Source organism: Lathyrus oleraceus, chromosome 1 (genome assembly GCF_024323335.1).
Source record: "Lathyrus oleraceus cultivar Zhongwan6 chromosome 1, CAAS_Psat_ZW6_1.0, whole genome shotgun sequence".
In the NCBI taxonomy this organism is placed as follows: domain Eukaryota; kingdom Viridiplantae; phylum Streptophyta; class Magnoliopsida; order Fabales; family Fabaceae; genus Lathyrus; species Lathyrus oleraceus.
This window is the reverse complement of record NC_066579.1, coordinates 93,565,714-93,579,328: the sequence shown is the minus strand read 5'-3', so window position 1 is coordinate 93,579,328 and position 13,615 is coordinate 93,565,714. Positions and strand designations below refer to the sequence as shown.

The 13,615-nt window shown below is 36.1% G+C and overlaps 1 pseudogene; it reads right to left on the bottom strand.

The window, feature by feature from the left end:
• Nucleotides 1-6,752: 6,752 nt before the first annotated feature.
• LOC127118554 (pentatricopeptide repeat-containing protein At4g33990-like) lies at nucleotides 6,753-9,066 on the bottom strand (annotated as a pseudogene).
• Between the last annotated feature and the right edge of the window lie 4,549 nt (nucleotides 9,067-13,615).

The window sequence follows — 13,615 nt, the reverse complement described above, 5'->3', positions numbered from 1 at the left end:
TTAATATTACTTTGAACATTGCAAATGAAAATTTAAAAATAATAATTTTTTTTCAAGAAAGTGAAACTTATAAATGAACGGTAGAGAGAGAGTAGTATTTAACAATAGCACTCCAACCACTTATTATAAATGAATGATCTTGATCTTTGTTATATATTATCATGCGATGGACTCCTTGTTTGTTCAAAATTATCCATGTTTTTTTATTTCATTTTCATACATATTAATTGAAGTGGAATCAATTTTAACAAATGATTCGGAAGGAAAAAAGAAGTTAAGAACTTTAACAGTAGCTAAGGCTATTTCCTTGATTATGTCAAAATCATTTCATGGATTGTGCACTTGGCATATAAGACATAACGTTTTAAGGCACATGAGTCACCTATATCAAAATAGTTCACAATTCGGTTTGGATTTTAAAGTATGCATAGATCTACACGAAGAGGAATGTGAACTTTTGAATACGTGAAATTCTTTACTTGTTGAAAATAATATTTTGGAAGATTTGTGGTTGCATACAATTTTTCAATTACAGGAAAAATAGGCATGGATTTATGTTCGAAAAACATACACGACAGGTATGAGATCTATTTAATTTAGTGAAAGCTTTAATGTTGATTTGAAAAACTATTTGAAGTGAGATTTAAATTTGGTATAGTTTTTTACTCACTTTAAAAGGATTATCAATGATAAACGGAACAATGAGTTAGAAGTTGAATACGAGTCGATACATAAATTGTCTAAACTGAAAATAAAGAAGACTTGTATGCTCATACAAGGCAGAAATGTTTACATTCCAAGATTTTTTGAGGAATTCTAAAAGGAGTACGAAGAATATCAAGACCCTTACGTAAAGGATTTGAAAGGAGGTTTCTATGATGTCACAAATTATGACAATACAAAAGAAAGGATAGTAGTATGGGGTTATGTGGAGTAAAAAAATTATTATGCTTATCCTAAATTTGAGACATGTGGCATTTTATGTAATCATACTTTGAAAGCTCTAGATGTCATGAACATAAAATTAATTTTAGAACACTATATACTTAAGAGATGGACAAGAGGTGCAATGTTGGGAAGTAATCAAGATTGAGATGGAGGGTGTAACATCCTAAACCCCATCTCTTAATTATAAAAGAGAAAATCACATTTTTGGATGTTACTATAACAAACATACATACCTTATATAGATAACGTCAACATATTCGCAATGGAATTCAAATGATGGCATAACTTCAAATATTTTGTTCAATTAAAATACTCAAAGAAATAAACAAAATCTAACATCAACTCAAAGCGAATAACGTCTCATTCTCTGATGTTACAGAATCAGAGCAATGTTCATCTAATAACAAAAGATAAATAAATAAGAAAGAGAACTATAGAGTCATCTTCCAACTTACAATAGCAACTATTCCTACTGGATATTTGTACAACATTTCAAAATAAAAAATAAGTAAATAAATTTATACTTTCGCCTTTATATTACTCCGTCCTTTTTCAAAATAAATATAATATTTGATACTTTCACATATAGATTTAACAAAAATATAATAAATAAAATAAAGAATAGTAATTTTATTAAATTATCTCCAATCATTGGTATATTCAAGTTAATATTAATGTAATCTTAAAAATAATTAATTAAGAGTATTAATTAGAAGGTACGATATAAAAACAAAAATTAAAATTGGATTAATAAGCTAAAGTAATTAGAACTTTAGGACAAATAATTTTTTTAAATGAGACATTTATTTTGAGACGAATGAAAATAATATTTTTAAATAAAAAAGTTAGTATTTTTAAATAGACCTAAATAGTTAATTTATCTTGCAAATTGGCAAGATTTTGGTTTGCGGCAAAAATAGACAGCAGGATAGTAATATAATTTCACATAACATCAACCAAACAATTAACAATGCAAATGTGAATGCAATAACTTCTCCTCTAATTATGCATGTTGTACCGGAGTTTTGGAATCAAATGTATGTTACTGATTGTCCCTGTCTTCGGTTCCTCTCTAAATTGTGTCCCTCTCTAGACATGATACCGTCATGGTTCCTCTATGAACCTGACCTCACTGGACCTCCATACACCCCCCATACACCCCCCCCCCCTCCCCACCCCCACCCTGCCGTACAACCTCGTTGTGTAGTATATAATCAACTTTTCCGATTTTTTGTTAAGTTTTTTTTTAAGAAAATTATGTTTTTCTGACATGTTTGAATATACTTAGTACTTACGCATTAGGATACATACCAAAATAACAAGATAGCACCAGAACAGATAGAGCAATAAAATTTCCAAATTTTGCTAAAATCCCAAAAGTTCAGAAATCATAACAACAATATCATAGTAATCATGTAACTCACAAATTATCAGAAAATCCTCAAAAGGGCATCACAACAATCACATATTCATTCGTAATTCCATTGTAACAACAAAATTATATAGTAAAACATCAATAAGTGGCTTTAGGGGTTTTGGCCAACCCCCTTGGGTCACCAATAAGGACAAAGGTCGTATAATACGAAATACAGATATATGAGGTTAATGACCCCTCATTATCCTGACTGCTTAGGATCATCCTATAAGTAAAACAAATATCCCATTTACCTCGAAATTTGAAGTTTTGACAAATTTCTTCACGTTCCTCACGGTCGCTCTCAAAGCTTTGTTCCAAAACCCCATTTCACGGTCAATCGTTTTCCCAAATTGTAAACTTTTTTCTCCGTACCCTCAAATCCCTTCACAATAGTTTAAATATAACCCTAAAACTTCAATTGGTCTCTACACCTTTTCACTCATACATCCCTTTAAGAAATTAACTATAAGTGTTTATCAACAACAATATTACTAATAATTCTAATAATTAATAAAATAATCTCAATAATTATTTTATTTTCTAAAGAATGCACCACTTTTATTCTATTAAATAAAAACTTTACAAAATAATTATTTAATAAAAATCTAATTTAGTTAATAATTATAAAATAACCATTTTATTTTATTCAACTAATTATTCCAAATATTTTAAATTATTCTAATAATTCAATTTTATTTCTCCGTCTTCAAATACTCTATATTCTCAATAATTATTAAATTACTAAAATACCCTAAATCGCACAAAATACCAAAATAATTAAAATAATTTATAATAAATTTAAATAAATCAAGCAACACACATAAAAATACTCAAATAATTAAATAAGATTAATAACTTAAAGTTGAGGTGTTACAACTCTTCCCAACTTAGGAAGATTTTCACCCTCGAAAATTAGCTGGCGAAAATATATCTGGATAAGATTCCTTCATCCAGCTCTCTAGCTCCTACATCATGCTCCATCTAGCATATCCTTCCCAAACAACCTTTACCAAATCAATCTTTTTACCTCTTAGTTGTTGTCGTACCTCATTGAAAAAAATGGGAATACGACCTAGCGAAACGCGATCGCACGCTCGCGATGATGGACTGAACATAGTCGCCACCGAACTTTATTTATTCCTAAAAAGGAAAGGGGAAATATCAATAAAACCCAAGACAAAAACGACAATGATTATTGGTCGTCGCAACCAAATCAGGGTTCGGGAGTCAATTACGCGAGGGGAAGGTATTAGCACCCATCACGTCCGTTGTATTCAACGGGAACCATTAGGTCAGTTGTGTGCGTTAGTGTTAGTTTGAAATGTTAGGCTTTTCAATTTATTAGGTGGGAAAGAAAGAATGGAAGAGAGGAGAATGTTTTTGGATTTTTGACGAAGGACTAAATCTAAGTTTTTTTATTAGTGGGCCTGACAAGATTTACAAATCCTGCTCCTACGTATCTCAACAGAGAAATCAAGGCTTACGTAGTTCTGGGTAGAAAAATGTTTGTCTGTTGGTCGATTTTAGCGAAAGCTACTTTGTGTCAAATCGACGAAAACATTGTTGGACTACCCAAAACAGGTGGAAAAACATTGCCTTCCATTGTTTTGAAACAAAGTACCTTTCGTTTGAGAAAAGGTTTGAAGGGTTAATCGCACGACGGCGAGAAAAAGAAATTGATTGGTTTGATGTGTTTTGAGTAATGGCGAGAACTTGGATGAGCGAGATATCCATCTCGAATCCTAGTCTCAGAAGTGCGTGGTATACACCACGTTCCATTTTCATCTTATTTGCAAAAATGTTTAATAAGAATTAAGTGTTTTTGAGGTTTGATTGAGAAAGGGTTTGAAGAAATCGCATTGACAATTTAAAATGATGGCGAGAGCTAAGATAGGCGAGGCATCCGCCTCGAATCTTAATCTCAGGAGTGCATGGTATACACCATGTTCCATTTCCATATTTATTGAAAAGTGTTTGGATAGGAATTAAGTATTTTGAGTTTTTGTTGTGAAAATGACTTGACACTAGATCAAGCATTGATGGACGTTTAAGAGAAATATTTGAATGAGTGTTTGAGAGAAAACAAAGTAGATAAATCTGGATGATGGCGAGAATTAGGATGAGCGAGACATCCGTCTCGAATCCTAGTCTCAGGAGTGCGCGGTATACACCACGTTCCATTTCCATCTTTATTGAAAAGGTCTTGAATATGAATTAATATTTTTTTGATTTTTTATTATGAAAATGGTTTGACGTTGGATCAAGCATTTGATGAAGTTTTTGAAAGAAATGGAATAGAATGGGGGGAAGAAATGGATTGATTTGTTTATTGAGAAAATACTCGACATTGGATCGAGTCATTATTTTTTTGATTTTTTTGGAAATGGTTGATTTTATTCTTGTGTTAGTAGCTAACTAAACAGTCAAGCAATAAAGAAATAAGACAGTAAAATTATTACACATCGGGGGAATGGGGTACATTTTGTCAAATGGGGATTCAAAGTATTGGAATAATTAAATCGGGCCCAAGCAACAAATAATGCAATGTATGAGTGTAAGTGCAAGAGAACTGTCTCATTGTAAGAAGGCCCAAGAGTAAGCCATATGAAGAAAATAAATAACACAAAAAGTTATATTTACAAAACACTTAAAAATTAAGTTGAAAGAAACAACATTGGGACGTGCACGGATAAAAATCGGGATGCGAGGATGCGAATCAAAATCGCATAATGCAACGACGTGCAAGGCAGATGGAGATTAAAAAAAAAGCAAACAGGAAATCTAGATAATGTGCTCAAAGCCGGTTTGCTCATATTGACAATAATTGAAATGTCATATGTGATTAATCAAAACGCGGCGAAATACTATCGATGTATCGATAAAAATAATCATGGATAAACAACATGGAAATTGTTGAATCCATAAATTAAAATCGATGTTTAACAAATAAAAATAAAATAACGGCGAGAGAATAAAAACTAAAGTTGAAAAGGGAGAATAAAATAAAACAAATGATTAATAATAAAATAGATCGTAAATCAATCAAAGATTAAAAATTGAGTAAAGTGAAAAAAACTAAAACCAAAGTGAAGCACAAAGGTATCAAACCCGAGACCAAAGGCTTGCCAATGCATCCCTTTACCAACTCAGCCATACAAGCATCCTTGTTGTATAAACTCAAGCACTAATACATAAGATAAAAATGAACCAAACTCTTAAATAAAGCACAAAGTTAAAAAAAAGTAGCAGGTTCTTATAAACATTTTCATCTTCATCCAGCGATATTTTTCTTTCTAGTTTGAAACATCAATTTTAACAGCCAGATAACATCACAAACAAACATGGCGACGGTATTGTTAAATCAAACATGGAGGCTTCGATGAAACCGAATTAGAAAACAACCATGGTTTCCTCGGAAGGATGCAAAGCAGAATCGAAACATAGAAATAAAACTCGGAACGGAAGCTAACCGGTTGCGGCGAGCTCGACAGGTGAATGTAGACAAGCGTTGCCTTCAATTCTCTCCTTTTCTTTTCTGAATGGTAGCCGCCAATCCTCTCTAGGGTTTTTTGTGAACAGTGATCCTCCTTTTATATGCCATTAATCTCTTTCCTCTGCTGTGTTTCCTGCTGTGTAGTCTCAGAGTAGTGGGAAGTGTCTGTACGGAGGTTGGGAAGTTTTTGTCCATATTCAGCTTGTGGTCCCCTTCTCAATTCTCTTCACTTCCAAAATTTCACTGTTGGTAAGAAACAATTCACCACTGTAACTCACTTGAATATGTGTTTTTTTGAATTAATGAATACGTGGTCGTGTCAATTTCAATTGTTTTTGATGCTTGCAGGAGAATTACAAATCAAAACAGTGACAACTGCATCATATCGTCGAGCAGCAACCACAGTAGCTACCATAAAGCCTGCTTCAACAGAATGATGAGGCTACTGATATCCTTCAGTGATAGGGGTTTCTCCTGCTCATTTTGCTTCTTCAAGTGATGCTCTTATGGATTCAGGGCTCAACATTTTATTTACAGAGACCAACAGCTTATCTCCACTGGAAGCCAATTTCTCAGAAATCCATTCAGGAACTAATTCTAACAACAGATGGAGTTGTCCTTCAACTTCTCTTCTATCAACAATATCACAGTGGCTTGAGATTAATGTGTTGACCAGCTCCTCTTTTGTGATGACAGAACGGTTTCTAGAATGAAACATCATGTGAATCATGTTGAAGAGCTTGGGAAGACTGGCAATAATTTTCTTGCGTTTCTTAGCTTGTGAAATGGCTGGATCCCTTTCCTCTATTGCCATTCTTTCTTTTTCCCTAATCGAATGGAGAAGAGTATCTGCTAGCATCATTTCCATTTTCCATTGGAGTGTCAAATTTCAACAATCATGATGACCTTGATGACCTCGATGAAGGTGGGCGCTCAACCAACTTGTCCGGTGAGCTTGCAAAATTTTCTTCAGGGGTCATTAAATGCCTTTTAGGTGGCTTCAAGGCAGGTGTGGCAGACATCAGCCTGGATGGAGTTGACACATATCCCAATGGGGTTGACATAGGTTCAAGGCTTTTGACAGATTCAACTTTGCCGTCTGTACACTCAATGGCTTTACAAAGTGTAGCTGGGATAACACTGGATGGTGTGGAGCATATTGAAGAACGGTTAATCGTAAAACATGCTTCAATGTAGATGATCACCATCTTCAATGGCGATTGATATTATTGCCTTGACAGCATCAACATTTTTCTGTTTCATATCTCCAGCACAATGGAGATAAGTAAATTTGGCAACAGATGTAACAAAAGCATCTCTTTGAGTCTGCATGCCCATCACAACAGTAATATGCACAGCATGTCGAAATCCCTGTAAGGATTGAGAAGTAGCTACCCTGTCATCACTCTGGTCAAGCGTTACACTGAATGCAGCCAGCATAGGACCCCAACATACTTCCACCATAAACCTCAGTATAGCCACGTCTGTGACAACATGATAAGCCGATTCTGATTTTCGTGAGTTTGATTTGAACTGCTCCTTCCTGGGAGTATAAACAACAGACTCGACAGCACAAATACCCACATCTTCAAGCTTCTTAACATCAATTGTAACTATACCAGATGTCTGAAGTTGTTCTACGGGTAAAGGACCATGTTGAATCTCTTCGGTTTCTTGGTCCTGTTGTTGTTGTTGTGTTGTTTCTTAAGACGTTGCTGCTCCATTTTTGACATAACAACGAGACCTTGGTGGAGAAGAAAATAGTGGAAAAAAATGGGGAATTGAGTGAGGAGAGGAAGTGGTTCAGGAGAAGGAGAGATAAAGGTGGCAACATGAGATGAAGAACAGATTGAGTTATCTTGCTTTGAACTCAATGTAGCTATGAAGCAGCCGAAAGTTGTTGAAAAAAGTGTTTGAGATTGCCTCAGAAAGTTTTTGATTAATGCATATCTGGTGTACTACGACAAAATCATTTCATATTTCTATAAATTAACGTCTTTTACCAGTAATCACCGCATGAGTAAATCCCATCTTTAAAATGATGGAAACGGTTTAAGTCCCTCACAATTATTTCTCTCTCAGTAATTCTAGATATATACTTAGTTGTGTTATGACAATCGCCACAAACACGCAAGTTTTTAAATATCCTAATTGGACTTCTTGGTGGGGTACTGATAATTCCAAATGCAATGGCCAATCTCTCACTATGACTATTCAAAATCTGTTCCTTTTCATCCTCCTCAACATCTTGTAAGACAAAACTATAGTCTTGAATAGAGCCAAGATTCTTCATTTTAGTACTCAAAACCCTTAATTCTCTGTATGTCTCAGCATATTTTGGATGAGTTTGGTTCCCAGTATAAAAGACTTCAACTTTACTGCCAGCTACAACAGAGCTCCAACCAGGTGTTTTCCTCAATCCTTGATCTCTGGCCAAGGATCTTACTTTAACTACTGCTTCCCATTTTCCGGTATTTGCATAGATGTTTGACAACAAAACATAATAGCCAACGTTCTCCGAATCAACTTCCAATAAGCGTTCTGAAGCTAATGTACCTAATTCTGCATTTCCATGTATTCTACAAGCAGAGAGAAGAGCACCCCAGATGGATGCATCTGGTTGTACATGCATACTTCTCACTAAATCATAAGCTTTTTTCAAATATCCAGCTCTGCCAAGCAAATCAACCATACAACCATAATGTTTCAAACTAGGCTCGATCCCATACTCTTTCTGCATAATATCAAAACATTATTGGCCCTCATCAACTAAACCCGAATGACTACAAGCCGACAACAAAGATACAAAGGTAATATGATCTGCCTCCACACCTTCAGCTAGCATGTCTTTGAAAAGTTGCAGAGCTTCTTCTCCATGGCCGCGAACCCCTAGAGAAGATATTACGGCATTCCAAGGAACTGAAGTTTCCCGTGGAATTTCATAAAATAAAGACATTGCATCTTCCAACTTCCCACATTTTCCATACATGTCAATTAGGCAGGTAGCCACAAAGACATCCAAGTAGAGAGAGTTTTTTATTAGCCTCCCATGAATTTTCGTTCCTTGTTGCAAAGCTCCAACATGAGAATATGCTGGTATAATGCTCACCCAAGTCCCTTGGTTTGGGATTATATTTATACACTCTTTCGTCATGTTGTAAGCATCAATTGCTTCACTTGCAAGACCATTTTGAATATAACCTATGATCAATGTAAATTATGTATTTTTTGTGAAGAAAACTGGAAGACAGTTCATAAACTTGTGAAGAAAACTGGAAGACAGTTCATAAACTTGTGCTGTGAAACTAGTGCCAGTTTTGTAAATTATGTATTTTTGGATAATCTATGATTTGCAATGAATGAAAATTGGTGTTTCTTTTAGCAAGACAAGGATCTCTCTTTGCATCTTAGAAACTTCATGTATTCATGTGATGAGATGTTTTTTTTTATTATAAGTTATTCATATGCCATGTACATGGATGATTATGATTGAATGAATGAACGAAGTAATCAAACTATGAATGAGTATGTGGAAATTCTTGAATATGAAATGGAATTTTTTTTCAATGTGAATGAAGAAAATATGAATGTAAATTTGGAATGTGAAAAACGTGGAAAGAAAAAAAAATGAAATAGTAAACATGAACGTGAATGAAGGATATGAAGGTGAATGAAGAAAGAATGCAAACGAGTGATTGATGGGGAAAACTTTTCAGGGCCAAAATCGGGGTATGACAGTTGTTTCACTTCTCAATCATAAATCCTTATAGGTGATGCCTCGATAGTTAGGTTATCATTCACTTGCACATCATCCATTTGAATTATATGAGATGGATTGGGAATACACTTCCTAAGCTGGGATGAATGAAAAACATCATCCAGATTCGAAAGAGATGGGGGCAAGGCCGCTATGTAGGTAAAATATCCAACTCGTTGGGTAATTTAATACATACTAATGAAACAAGGAGTAAGCTTCTTAGACTTCATTGCACGTCCAACACCAGTCACAAGAGTGACTCTCAGAAATACATGATTACCTTCTTGAAACTCAATATCCTTCCTCCACTTATCGTGCTAACTCTTTTGTCTACTCAACGATGCCGTCATCTTCACTTGGATAATCGCCACCTTTTTAGTAGTCTGCTGAACAATCTCTAGTCCAAGTAGAACATTATTTCTATGCTCATACCAAGACAGATGAGTCATACACCTAATACCATACAAAGTTTTAAATGGTGTCATTCCAATACTATAATGGTAGATTTTATTGTACGTAAATTCAACCAATGGAAAATAATTGTCCCAAGCACCACATTGATCTAAGACATAACCCTTAATAAGTCCTTCAAAGACTAGATAATCCTTCAGTCTGACCATTATCTGCGGATGATAGGCAGAACTCAACCTCAGTCTAGTACCCAAACTGCGCAATATCTCTCTTCATCCCTAACCGCCAAAATATCTTCTTGAGATCTTGGTATATTTTAGTAGCCCCATGATGAATACTCAAACTGCTTCTGTGACTCTCCTCCAAAATCATCTTCTTAAGTTCCAACACATCAGGTATTGATAAGTGCCAAAAGATAGTATTTATCCACATGAAAACTTGACACTTATAGGCTCAAACTAACGTGTTTTATCATTGAATTCCCCAAGTATTGCATAAAATTAAGTTTTTGATGCATATATGTGTGGTGCCTTTTGATCTCTTTGTTATTATGTAAAAATTCACACAAGTCACCAAAATAGAAACACAAAGCAAAAAATAAGAGCTTTTGCATGGTTGCAAGGTGTCATACCCCAAAATTTGCCCGTTGACATTACAAAGCATTTTCCAAGACCCTCTGACTTGTTCTGCAAGGCACTGATATCAAATGGACAAAAGCTCACTCATAACAGGCCCAACCCACAGGCGGCCCAAAACAGCTTGCTCGCTAAGCGAGCAGCTCCTTCGCCTAGCGAGCATTTCATCATGCCACTCGCCCAGCGAAGCACCAGATCCAGCAAAAAAGCCCAGACCTAGTTTGCTCGCTAGGCGAGTGATTCCTTCGCCTAGCGAAGCTTGCGAGAATTTGAAAATTTGGACCTCATTTTAAGCCCATTAGGTCACCATTACCACTACTATAAATACATGCTCCTCTGCCACGAAAAAGAGACACAGAGACGGACTCACTCACCCGGAGACACTCACACAGAGATCCCGAGAAAACCCTAGCACCGAAACCCTGCTGGTCCAAAGAGTTCAGAAGGCGGAAACCCTGAAGGCCGCTTACCCGCTCCGAAGCTACCGTCGCCCAACTCAATCCGGCTCGCCAATTCAAGGTTGCAACTCGATTTGCAAACAGGTTTGCCTCACTATTATCGCTTTAGTTTCTTAATTGGCATATGATTATCACTTTGTGTCCTTATTTTGCATGTGGTACCACTTTAGTGTCTTAATTTGCATGTGATATCGTTTTGTACTCTCACTTGGCATATGGTATCACTTCATGTTCTTAATTCGTGGAGGATATTATAATTGAATTCATAAATATTTTGGAGTTTTGCATGAGAATTTAAATGTGCTTGAATATTGTGAAACTGAACCATCTAATTATGTGTTGGATGCCATAAGCCATGCTGCAGGTTGAGGTCCTAATGTTCTCAAATTTCAAATCCGTGGCCGCTCGCTAGCTCCTCGCTAGGCGAGCCCGCAGCGAGCCTTCGCTGAGCCTTCGCTAGGCGAAGCAGAGGCGACCGGGCCAGGGGCTGCTTTGCCTTCTTGCTGCCCATTTTATGTTTACCTAATGATGATTCTGCATTATTTGGCTTAAATTCCTGGCTGTTATATTTATCTTATGGTGCAATTTCCAATTATATTTTATCTCGATGCTTTAATCCGTGTGTTCATGGTGTAAAGGCTAGCATACTTCCGAAGAAATAACCGGCTAGGTACTCCGCTTTATGCATGGGAAGCTTTCATGGAGATGGATTCTAAATTGTTTCACTTTAATGTGAAGATTCATATTGATTGCCTAATTAATTTCAATGTAGTGATCCTTAATGGGTTGATTTTAATGTATCGATTTAATGCGGTATCACCATAATTACCTAATGAACGTAAAACATGGACTTTAAATAAATGATATCGGACCTCTCTTTATTACCCCACGATTACAATATTACGGTCATGCCCCGCGAATGTGGGATATCCTTAGCAAAGACCCTTCGGTTAAATCATCATAGTCCCTCGGATGTTGCCTTCGGAAATACGACTTTGTCCCTCGATGACCCTTCGGTGTAGCCTACGGTTAAATGATGATAGTCCCTTCGAATGCTAAGGTATCCTCACAACTGTTGCCTTCAATGACCAATCGATGACCCTACGATGACCCTTCTACATCCCAAGGATAAAACTACTTACTTCTCAATAGTAAGGACAGTTTTACCCTCATAAGGATAGGAAACGCCCGGAAAGACCTCGGACAGGTATAACCTTAATTGCTCATTCATAACCAAAAAATATACTTTTCACCTCACACCTTTCAAACATCTTTTTGGAAAATCACCACTTAGCATACATCCGCACTAGGATCATTGCCGAGTTATATTTTTCTAAACTATTTTCTAAATTAAAACGAGATAACCACTTTGTATACATTCATGCAAGAATCATTACAAAGTTAAATTCTCATTTTGCAAAACATTTTTCACACCTTTCTCAACCACCTTTTTCAAACTAGAAAACATAAATGATTGAGCAATTAAGAGCCCATGGATAACCATGGATACAAAGGGTGCTAATACCTTCCCTTTGTATAAAGTACCTCCCGAACCTAAGAATTTAAAATTAAGGTCTTTCCTGTTCTTTTCCGCCTTTCCTTATGGGATAAAAGAAAAGTCGGTGGCGACTCTTGCTAACCGCGACATTGCGATTACAAATCCAATAAGGTCCAGTTCACCGTATGACAGAACTGGCGACTCTGCTGGGGACAATAAAAAGAGAGGTCCATCTTAAAAATAAAAAAAAAAAAAAAAAAAATCATTTATGTTTTATTGTTCCTTCTTTTAAGGGGGCTTTGAGTGAAAGATCCTACACCCGGATCTAGTGTACCTTAGGTAAGTAGCAATAGATCATCGCGACTATCCGGCGTATACTGGAATGGTTAAAATGATAGCTACGGTTAATGTGACACTTTGGTTGTCCTGATGTTCCTCATGTTACTTGAGGAAAAATTTGGCTTCCGCGTGGTGTCATCAAAGCATTAACCAGACCTTTAGAACCCTAATTGACTCATCCTAGCCATTAGAAAGTAGTGAGATAACTGGCTTCGGTTCCGACTGAGGTTGGTTGATACTCGATATTACGCTCTTTGAGATTGGACTTTAGGGAAGCTTCGGTCAACCACTTGGCGTTGCACTGAAGTGGACTTAAAGAAAGGTCGATGATCTGAGATCCTTCTAGAACCCGGTTACTATTCTAGGACAGGTTGAACCAACCAAACTTCAGTGGGGAGGGTACTTACCTATGGAACTCATGCAAGCCTTAAAACCTAGGAATAATTGTTGTGTGACATGCTTGCGTTTGCATAACATCATAACATCATAACATCATAACATCATAACATCATGGCATCATACTAACCATTTCAAGGACTTAGGATTTTAGCTTTGCTCTGTTGAACAGGTTATGGCTTCCAGGAAGACTATCCGGATCAATCTTGTAACGATCTCTCCTCAACTCAAGGATTTGGTGTTAGAACTTCCCGATCATGCTC